This window comes from Quercus robur, chromosome 9, assembly GCF_932294415.1.
Source record: "Quercus robur chromosome 9, dhQueRobu3.1, whole genome shotgun sequence".
Classification (NCBI taxonomy): domain Eukaryota; kingdom Viridiplantae; phylum Streptophyta; class Magnoliopsida; order Fagales; family Fagaceae; genus Quercus; species Quercus robur.
The window spans coordinates 33,161,465-33,173,281 of record NC_065542.1 but is presented as its reverse complement, the minus strand read 5'-3'; the positions used below and the strand labels follow the sequence as shown (position 1 = coordinate 33,173,281).

The following is an 11,817-nucleotide window of genomic DNA, read 5'->3' as shown; positions in this document are numbered from 1 at the left end:
TAGGTTCTTGTGAGCCTGACAAGTATTTGTGTTAATGGGCTGTCCTTTATGTGGGCTGGTAAGCCGACTAGTGTTGCCATCAATTTCATTCAAAGTAATTTCATATAACTTTTCATTGGCTAGGTCTAGGCATGGCAAAATGGGTCAGAATTTGCTAACCTGACCCAACACGAAAAATATCTAACTCGAACTTGGATTTTTGACTCGAAGCAAAAAAAGATTGACCCGTAACTCAACCCATTTTTTCAACCCAACCCATGACTCGAACCATTTTTTAAACAATTTTTTAGTAAAAAAATTAAAAAAATTAAGACAATATTGGTTTAATTGTTTGTTGTAAGTTTTAAGGAAACAATTAAGACCTTTTTACATAACTACATGCAAATAAATTGAAAGATGAATGGTTAAGGCATTCTGTAATGAGTAAAGATTGTTAGATATCAAATAACAAAGTACATGCCAATATAATCTAGTTACAAAAGAGTTAAAAACATATATTTAAAATTATAGACATGTATGAGAAATATTCGTGTGTGAAAAAAGTGAAGTCAAAGTATCAATGAAATTAGCATAAATTATGAATGCTTAGGCCTTTTTCTAACAATTCATGTCCAAAAAAAACTGCTTTTCAAAATAAATTATGATATTTTCTAGAGTGTGCATTGCTTAACAATGACATGATATTCATAAAAGAGACTATATATAAATAAACAAACAATCAAATTTTAATGTATATTCTCAAATTAAAAGAGTGACAATCACAATTGATAATATATTATAAAATTAGTTTTCAAGATTATAAATTTCTTATATGCTTTTATTCTTTGTCAAATTAGTTATCCAATAAGGCATTTGTAATTTTGTTTTATGATTTGGGATGTTAATATTGTGTAGAAATGAAACTTGTGCACTTGTTTTACTTATCATTAGTGCTATTTTGTTTTGGTTAGTAATGATGGGATTTGTATAATTTTAAAATTATTGAACAAGTATTAATTTGTTTAACTAAGCCCATTCTTTATATGTTTGGTAAATTCAAAGTAATACATTTTACATCAAGTAATTTGTTGCGTGACTTTCCAAATGGCAAATACATTTTGTTTTCTTAAACATTTTTTTTTTAATATAATTCCATGTGAAAAATACAAGTCAAGCTGACTCGAAACTTGATTAACCCAACCCATTCTAACTGCATAAAATGACCCATTTTGACCCTACAACCCGATTAACCCGTAACCTAATTGTCTCAACCCAAACCCAACCCGACCCACCCATTTGCCATGTCCTAGGTCATCATAGTTAGTGTTATACCAATCATAAGTCACATCCCCCACATCGCCATTCCCATCATGACCCCTAGCATCATTCCCTTCATCCACCAAAATACCACACTCCTCAAACTCATCAGCAGCAAGAGCCTTATCCCCATCCTCCAAATCAACATCATTATCACCATCAAAGTCACCAACATCCACATCCACATCCTCCACACCAACAACATAACCAACCAAATCAGAAGCATCAACAACACTGATATAGGGATTAACAATTTTTTTCTAAACAGGGGTTGCATTTTCAACATAAATGTCTATTTTAGTATCAATGGGATCAAGACACTTAAATAGTTTCTGAGTATTAGCGTTATTGGACAAATATCTTAGGCCATTGTGAAGATCCAACCCAAGCACAACAAAATAAAACTAGATTTAATTTGATACCCCCAGCTTCGCACAATAACGCTTAACCTTTGGTACATAAAAGCAATCTGAATCCACATTATCATAAACTTTCACCTTACCACCTATATACTTCCTCTTACCCAGGTGGTCCAATACTCCATTGTAATGAATAAACAATGTAAAATTCTGACCTAGAATCTTTACTATGAGAGTTGTAAATTAAAAAGGAAACACACAACATAGCACCAATATATTAGCCAACAAATACAGTGTTATGTACCCCACACAAAGCAAAAAACTCTGAGTGGGGACCAAGTTGTTTTGAAATAATAAAATTGCATTTGAAGATGTTCAAAAAAAAGACAATTAAAGTAGATTGTCCACACCAAAAAAAAAAACAAAAAAACAAAAAACATACAAATAAAGTAGATTAAGATGTTCAAAAAACAGACAATTAAAGTAGATTGTCCACACCAAAAAAAAAAAACAAAAAACATGCAAATAAAGTAGATTACCCAAAAAAAAAAAAAAAGACAACTAAAGTAGTTACAAAGCATTTAATCTCACCTATCAGTCAACAAAATCCAACATAAACAAACAAAATGAAACAAAGTACCTCTTCAACAAAAAAAAGTTAACTTTGGTCTCTAGCTTTAAATAATACATAGCAAAATCAAGCACAAAACCCAAACCTAATTATTCCCAAAATAACACATAACTTAAACTGAAAATCAAAAGTCATAGGTTTTCAGAACTCACCCAAAGGTGCATTGGTTAGAGCCACCTCCTGAAGCAGCGGAGTAAAGCTGTCGAGTAAACCCTAGATTGATGGAGCAGAGTGGAGCTGTTGAGAACATCCACCTCCCTCTTGGGTCCCTCCCTCTCTTTCTCCCTCATGATCTCCCTTTCTCCTTCTCGACCTCTCTCTTTCCCCCTCTTGATCTCTCACACACTCTCTCTCTCTTTTTCCCTTTCTTTTTTTTTTGGTTCTTGGTTTCTTAGATATCAAGTGGGAATTAATTTTGTTCTTCAGGCATGGGGGAGGGAACAATGTCTTTCCCTACAAATTAAGGTGACAATGCTTATCTCTAAGCCAATTCCAAGTGAAGGGTTTTCCATATTACTTTTAATCATTAAGCTGAACAATACTAGGTTATGGTTAAGATCCTTCTTCCGTATAAGTTCTCATATATTGAAATGAGAAGTTTAAAAATCAACTCATTTGATGGAGTTTTAATATAAATATAAATATATATATATATTTGTATTATTTTATTTTAATTAAATAATTGGGAGAAAGGGTATGTAAACCCTGGAGCCTGGATGTATCTGTTGGGAAACATTAGAAGGTATCAGTTTTAGCTACAAAACTCTTGGTAATGAGTTTTAATACTTGATATAAACTTTTATTTTTATCATCATATTTTAAGCAGCTTTGAATAATTTATAAAATCTAATAAAACTTGGGTTAATTGAGTTATTGCACATTTGACCTACTAACAAAACTAAGTAAATGCTTTTTTTATTTTATAATTCATACAGCTTACAACAAGGGATTGAGAATTTGAACTTTTCATGTTTTCTTTGGAAATATCAAAAGATACCAATAAGTTAGGCCAAAATGGGCAAATGCCCTTTTCGTGCAAAAAAAGCAGCGTTTTGCCCCCTTTCCCAAACTAATTAGGGAAATGCCCCTCTTTTGTAACTCGATAATGGCAAAATCGAGTTTTATGAAGAACTTGATCATATAATGGTTAAGTTAGCTTCAGCTTTGTGCCACGCTGGACAGCCAGCATGGCATTTTCTTTTTTTAATCCCTAAATAACTTGATTATACTAAAATCGAGTTATGTAGCCGACTATATAGATATTGAGTTATGCGCTTGTTAAACTTGTTTTCAAACTGTCTTGGTGTCAGGTGTATGGGTTCATGTCTTTTAATATAACTCGACTACTTGAATGTCGAGTTATAAAGCATACTTGAACTCCATAAAATTGAGTTATTCTCGTATAATAGCTGCACATCTCCTCTCATTCAGAGTGTCTTGCTTTCCGTCTGAACTAAATTCCACTTTGCTCCACAGATCCACAACTGCTTCCAGACTCAATTGAAATTTGTATCACCTCAAGTAAAAAACTCACACTAGAATTTTATGGCAATGGTATTTTCATTTAATATTGTACTGAATTTTTATTTTTTTGGTTGAATAAGTGTGAAGTGAGTACATTGGTGTGATTTTGGTTATTTGTTGTAGTAAATTTTAATCACAAGAGAATGAAATCTTTACCATAGCAACATTTTGTATTGCACATAATCATCATTGGTCATAATCATATAGGGGCGTGCGCATAATCATCATTGGTCAGATATTAACAACAACATTTTGTATTGCACACAACATGTAGACATTAACAACAACGTCTAATGTTTATGGTCAAATGTTAGTGTTAGTATTTCATTTTTAGCATGTAATAGTACACAAATTTATGAATGTCTTTGTTATGTACCATCTTATGCAGCATTACATTATTTACCAACAGTTGATGCACACCGTTAACTTGATCATTTGATGTTATTGTATTCAGCGTCAATGTCTGGTTCACTACTATGGCCTCACGATGTGTTCACTGCTATAGGTCGTTGTTGGGTATTGGAAGATGAGTTCAGCTATCCAATCAATCCGAATCTGCGAAATAGTGCTTACATTTATAATACCATGAGACAGGAGTGGGCTTAGTTATTTTATGAACAGCAAATGTTTTATGATAAATTGGTTGGTTTTAAGTTGCCAGTGCCTCGGTGACTTGCATCGCAGATGCCCAGAGACACGATCACCGAACTTCATAAAGCATTGAACTGCATAAGAAAAGAAAATAATCGAATGAAAATATATCTTAATTGATATTGGACCCAAGTTGAGATTCGAAAGTCAGTGGAGGGAGAGTGGTACGAGCATGCACAATTCATGCAATCACTTCTTGCTAATCTCATTTATCAGTCAAACGTGGAGATGTTAGATGAAGAGTAATCGTGTCTTGGTATAATTAGACTTTATTGGAGAACTACTTTGCTTAACTATGTTTTATATGTATGTGTGTCACTGTTGTTACATTTGTACTATGTAAACCTTATTATTAATTGTGAGGAGCATGCACGTTATTCGTAATCTAGATTATTCCCACATAACACATAAAAGTTAAATATTCTCACACATGATGTTTTTCAATAAGCACCTACGTCATAACACAGAAAACTTAAAATAACTTACACGATTCCACCAATTTGCATGCATTGCATATTGAACACTAACGCTACTAACATTATTAACTTAACCCTAAACATAACATACACACCATATAGGCATTAACTCAGACAGGTAATCCTTGTAGTTGAGGACATTGTTACATTCTGCCGGAGTGAGTTGCCTGTTGGCTGCGGTGGCTGCACCTAAATCATAACACAGAAAACTTAAATATTCTTACACAATACCACCAATATGCATGTATTATATATCGAACACTAACGCTACTAACATTATTAACTTAACCTGTAGACATAAGACACACACCACGTAGGCATTCATTCTGACAGGTAGTCCTCGTAGTTGAGGACATTGTTACCTTCCGCCAGAGTGAGTTGCCTATTCATTGTAGCGGCCAGCTCCTCCACCAGTTGTAGCATGTGATACCTGGACCTATGGAGTATCATAAGATTGTTCTTTTTTTTTTTTTTTTTTTAGTCACTACACACTCATATTGGTGCATGTTTTTCCGTGGCAATGTCAGCGAGCTACGCTCAACAAGAGGCGCTTCGATTCACACGAGATCATCGTGTAGAGCGTTGTACTCATTCATGCGAAAGTCCCACTCTCGCCACAGTCCGACATAGTATTCCCTCTCGTTGGAATCTCTTTCCCTTCTATAGTTATCTGGAAAACTAGGTAGCATCCAATTGTGCATTGACATTGGAAAATGTGACTTCAGATTGGTATGTGTAGATGTTTTGCAAGGGTAGATATAAATGGGACTTCAGTATGTGTAGATGTTTTGCAAGGGTAGATGTAAATGAGACTTTTTATAGGGATTTTGCAAGGGCAAGTATTCAAATGGATGTGACTATATGTAAAGGTAAGTATTCACATGAATAAAGATGATATGATTCAACAGTGTATTGTTCAGTGGAGAGATGTTGAAGAGCATATGCAAAACTGCAAACATGACTTGGTTGTACAGTTGCGTCTATTGATGCATGTGGTTCGCTGAGGCAGCTGTTTGATATGGCTATAGCTTGCTACAGCAGCGGGCTAGTGATGTGTACTGCAAAAGAGGTTGCATATTTATTTACGTGAAGACTATTTAGCATTCTTGTGCTTCATCTAACATGACTTAATGAGACAGTGTCAAGCTGTGTTAAATGTATTATAAACTTTTCAGGAATGCTCTGCATCCCTGAAAATGATGCATTGCAAAATGATGCATATCTGTGTATTGACGTGTGTGTAGGTGATATGATTGGACAGGGTTCAATAGTGTGAAGTTGTTGAGCAGCATATGCAGCACTATGAACATCAGTGTAGCAATGGTGGGCAGCTCACCCCCAAAATTGATGCATAAACTTTTCAGAAATGCTCTGTGTATTCATGTGAGTGTGGATGGGTACTTGTGGTCAAGTTTCAATAGTGCTGAGCTATCCACCGTAGCTACACTCATTGCTCCCTATGGTGGTATTTGGTAAGTGGGATTGAAGAAAGCTGATAACAACATTTGGTTTTGCAATGGTTGGCAGGGTTTCATTGAATACCATTCTATCTGTTATGGTTATTTTTTAATCTTCAAATATGAAGGAAATTCAAGCTTCCATGTTCTTATATTTGATAAAACTGCCATTGAGATTCAATATCCACCCATCAAGAATTGTAAATTGGAAGATGATAATAGACTTTGATGAAGATGATACAAACATATCTTTCTTAGATGATTTGTCCACAAAACATGAAGTCAGAGAAAAGTTTGTTACGAAAAATTTTTCTAACATGTCCAGAGGAAGAGAGAGAGCAATCCAAGCAATCGAAAAGTTCAAGCCTAAAAATCCTTCTTTCATAGGTATCTCGCGGCCGCATAATATGGTGAGTCTTTATACATAATGTGATCATGATGTTCACTTAAATATGGCCTTGAAACAGATATGCTTTAATGCTTAGTTGTTTCTCCTTCTTGTGTAGTATGTACCTGCTGAATTTTCTACCAAGTATATTATTAGGATGCAGTCTGTCACACTTCAATGTCTTGTGCTATTACCCCCAATCAAAACATATTTAGCAATGAGATTTGGGAAGGGATGGGTTGTATTTTCAAAAGATAATAATTTAGAAGAAGGAGATGTCTGTGTCTTCGAGGTGATCGAGAGGAAGCCTATTGTGCTTAGTGTCTCAATATTTCATGTGGTTGACCAACAGAGTTCGAACTAGAATAACCTGTTTAAATTTTAAACTAGTGATGTTTATGCTTATATTTAATTAGGGACTTTGATCATTAGTATAGTTTATATCTGATGGATGTGGTTTTAAGATTTTTCTCTGACCAGTTTGGTATGTCTTGTAAACTATTCAGCATTCCTATGCTTCATCTGACATGACTTGACGAGACAGTGTCAAGCTATGTTAAATGTATCATAAACTTTTCAGGGATGCTCCACATCCTTGAAAATGGTACATTGCAAAAGGATGCATATCTGTGTATTGACGTGCGTGTGGGTGATATGACTGGACAAGGTTCAACAGTCCGAAACTGTTAAGCAGCACTGCAAACATCAATGTAGCAATGGTGGACAGCTCATCCCTAAAATTGATGCATAACCAATTCAAGGATGCTCTGCCTCCTTTAAAATGGTGCATTGCAAAGGGTTGCACATCTTTGTATTCACATGAGTAGGGATGGGTACTTGTGGTCAGGGTTCAATAGTGTCGAGTTGTTAAGCATCACATGCAAAACTGTGAACATCAGTGTAGCAATGGTGGATAGCTCACCCCCAAAATTTTGCTTACACTTTTGAGGGATCCTCTGCATCCTTGAAAACAATGCATTGCAAAAGGTTGCATACTTGTGTATTCACGTGAGCATGGATGATATGACTGAACAGGATTCAACAGTGCTGAGCTGTAGAGCAACAAATGTAGAACTGTGAACATGACTTGGCTAAACAATGCCGAGCTGTGTTAGCCTTTTCCAACCTCACTTGCCAAATGCTACTATTATGAGCAGTGAGTGTAGCAACATTGGAGAGTTTTATCCCTATATTCCCTTACAAACTTTTCAGGGAGTCTTTACGGGTACAAAATGTAGTTACATTTTCTCAACACCAATGTAAAATTACATGAAGAAAACTATGCTTCCAAGGTTTACATCAATGGCTTCCGATCATCACAATTGCAACATTTGGGAGCTTTGGAACAATGCTACAACAAACCAATAACTTGATTGAAACATTTTAGAGGCTGATTAGGCTTTTAGGCATTTATCCTATTTCTAAGTAAACCAAATATCGTTATGACAGTGTGTTGTGTGAGTCATATGGATTTTCAGTGAGTGAGTGGTTAGTCTGGTTTGGATGAGTCTGTATGTAATGTATCTATATAAAGTTGTAAACTAATAGAACTAAGATACACGGATACGTATATATGATACAGCGACTCAAACAACTCATATAAATGAATTATTCGTATTATTGAATCATATGTGTGGTTGGTCTATGTGGTTTGGATGAATCTGTATATATTGAATCTATTAAATTTTCCTACAAGTAATGTGCAATAAATCTAATTTAGGTGATGAGTGTTGTATGTGTAACATTTTAAGTTACACAGATAGAATATTGGAAACATCAACATATCTAACTGGAAGCATATCACTTCCTAAGGTTTTTCCTACATTACAAAGTACAAAGCATTGTCCAACCAAAGCACAAGAATCATATGTAGCGACAAAGAACAGCAGGGAAAAAAAGAGAAATCGATTTCATATAAACTTAGCCAAAACTAATGAACAGTTAATCTTTAGAGTTGCAAAAGTTGAACGTACATAATCATCATTTGTCAGACATTAACAACAACATTCTTTATTGCACAAAATGTGTAGACATTAACAACAACGTCTAATGTTCATAGGTAGAAATTTTTGTAAATCATCATTGCTTGAATCTTAGAAGTCTGAAATATCTCTTTCATCATCTAATGCAGTAATTTCATTATTAGACTTGATGGATCGCTCTTGCACCTTCCCCTTTAGATGCTTCCTAGCTTTTTGGATTGCGTGAAAATGATGTAGTCGCCTTTGCATTTGATTGTTCTCTTATTCAAGATGAGTAAGTATGTTGGCAAGTTCATCTCTAGGTAACTTGGTTGAGCGTGCCTTAGGAACTCGTAACCCGTGCCATCGACAATACACCTTTAACTCACATCTCTTCTTATATAGGGTTGACCATGGTGGTTCTGCTACGGTGAACTCTATTGCGGTGGTATCTGTACTTAGTTTTGTAGGTTTACAGACCATGATGTGCCTAATGCTTCCAAGACTCTTGTACGTGTATATTGGCATATCAATGAGATCTCTCTTCTTTCCAACCCATTGCCCTCTATAGTGGTTTGTGTATGTCTGTAGTTGTTGATCTGTTGGAACTTATGATGATTCATTTATTGAAGTAGATCTAAACTTGTTTCGCATTGTACGATTTGATGTCGAGGCGTTGCGACTCATAACATAATCAATCTACGAAGTTAACGGGGTAGAAAGAAGATCATTATTGTGGTGCATTTATAACCTCATTTCATGGTCCAAGCATTACAATTTAAGTTATTAGGGCTTATCATGTCAATATAGGCTGGAAAAACACTATATGAACAAGATTTTAAATGTTTCTAATGTCACATTTATTAGGACATATGTGATTCACTTGTTAGGAACATATGTCACTATTTTATGTAATTGGCTAATCCTTTAACAAAACGCACTTTACTTGTATTTAGGTAGATCTAGGATGTTTTTAATACTTTAAGAAACGATGTTTTTAATACTTCAAGAAACTTTGTTTCAAAATCAAGTGTTGAAGCCATGCAAATCTGCAAAAGAAACAAGTGAAGAAGTGCTAATTCATTAAAGCTCGACACCTGCTCCATACCTCTCGATCGATCAAGGCTTCTGAAATTCAGATTTTCATATCTGATTTTCGGCTCATGCTTATGTATTTGTGTAGGGTTTCTTTTCTCATAACCCTAGACCTATATAAGACTTATTTTAAAGGCCGTCACAGAAGAGAATACAAAGAGAACATATGCAAAAGGTGACCGAAGCCTTATTCTCTTTAAAAGAAGCCACTGCGTCTTTTGCACCTTAGGGTTTTGTAACCAAGTGCTTCATTGATGAAGTGAAGAACTTTGCAGCCAACATTCTTCTTCCTCAAGTTGGTGTGTTAGTCACGTACTAGGAACCGTGCATTGTGGTTAGTCACGTACTGGGATCCATGCAACAAAATGGGTGGCGTTCATATATTGAAGAGTTTAGAGGTTCTGAAGCGGTAGAAGGTTTCTGTTGTAAGTTCATCTACGGGGATTGTAGAGTCTAGGGACAAAGGTTTTGTACTAGATTTGAAACTTCTCTTTTCTATAGTGGATTGCTTTTTGGGAAGGTTTCCCTTCAGGTTTTTTACAGTGAAACTGTTTGTTTCATTGGTTTTTCTAAGTCATCATATCTTGTCTTATTTACTTTTCCACTGTGCATGATATTGATGTTAGTTTGTTTTATCAAGGTTTATTCATAATAAATCTAATTAACAACTTGGGTTTAAAACTTGTTAATTATATTAACCAGGGTCTAAATTTCCCAACAAGTGGTATCAGAGCGGGTACACTTTGATTGGATTAATTTCCTGAGTGTAATCCTTGACCCCTGTTGTCATGGATTGTGGATAATCTCTTTTGATTCCACCTTTATTTTATGGCACTAATATGCGTACTGGAAAGTTCGTATAAAAGTTTTTTTGCATGCTTTAGGTGAACAGGTATAGCAAGCTGTTAAAGTTGGCTGAATTAAGCAAAAGGAAGCGCCGATAGATTGGGATGAAGCAACAATCATAGCGGTAAATTTCAACAGTAAGGTCTTGAATGCTTTTTTTTGTGGGGTGACCAATGAGAAATTCAAGAAAATATCATCCACGAAAGTCACTAAGGAAGTATGGACCATTCTTAAGACCACTTATAAAGGTACCAAGGCAATAAAGACTGTGAAGCTTCAAAGACTCATTAGTAGTTTTGAAGAAATAAGGATGGAGGAGGATGGGACCTTTGATGAGTTCTATGCTAAATTCAAGGATATTGTGAATTCTACTTTCAATCTTGGAGAATCTATTGCGGAATCCAAAATTGTTAGGAAAATCCTTATGTCCTTACTTGAAAGATTCCATGCCAAGATCACTGTCATTGAAGAAGTCAAAGACATTGATCAAATTCCTTTGACTGAGCTTGTAGGGAACCTTCAAACCTATGAGAAGGGATTAGGCTCAATGGAAAAAGGTGGAAAGTGTAGAAACTTGGCTCTTAAGGGTATAGAGGAAGAGACTAAGGATCTGAAAATGAAGATGAAAGTGAAAATAAAGATGAAGAGGAAGTGATTGAGGACTCTGAAGATGGGATTAGGCTCAATGGAAAAAGGTGGAAAGAGTAGAAACTTGGCTCTTAAGGGTATAGAGGAAGAGATTGAGGACTCTAAAGATGAAGATGATGATGAGGATGAAGATCTAACCTTCATAACTAATGAGATTATCAAGCTTCTTTAGTTTAGGAAAAAGGATAAGGAGAAACCTCCTAGGAAACCTAAATCCTCAAGGAAGGGCAAGAATGAGAAACCCCTCATCTAATGCCATGAGTGCAAAGGTTTTGGTCATATGAGGATAGAGTGCCCAAACTACCTCATGAAGGAAAAGACCAAGGAGTCAAAAGATAAAAGGTTGGTTGCTACCTGAAGTGATACTGAGAATGACTCTTCTGATGAGTATGTGGATGAATGTAGTCACGTTATGGCCTTTGCTACCTCAACCAATAAGGTGATTATGAAGAGTGCTAGTAACAGTAAGGATTCTTCTGTTGATG

At 35.4% G+C, this 11,817-nt stretch overlaps 1 pseudogene; it reads left to right on the top strand.

Moving 5' to 3' along the window:
* The first annotated feature begins 6,257 nt into the window (after positions 1-6,257).
* Positions 6,258-11,339, top strand: LOC126700983 (B3 domain-containing transcription factor VRN1-like; annotated as a pseudogene).
* The last annotated feature ends 478 nt before the right edge of the window (positions 11,340-11,817 follow it).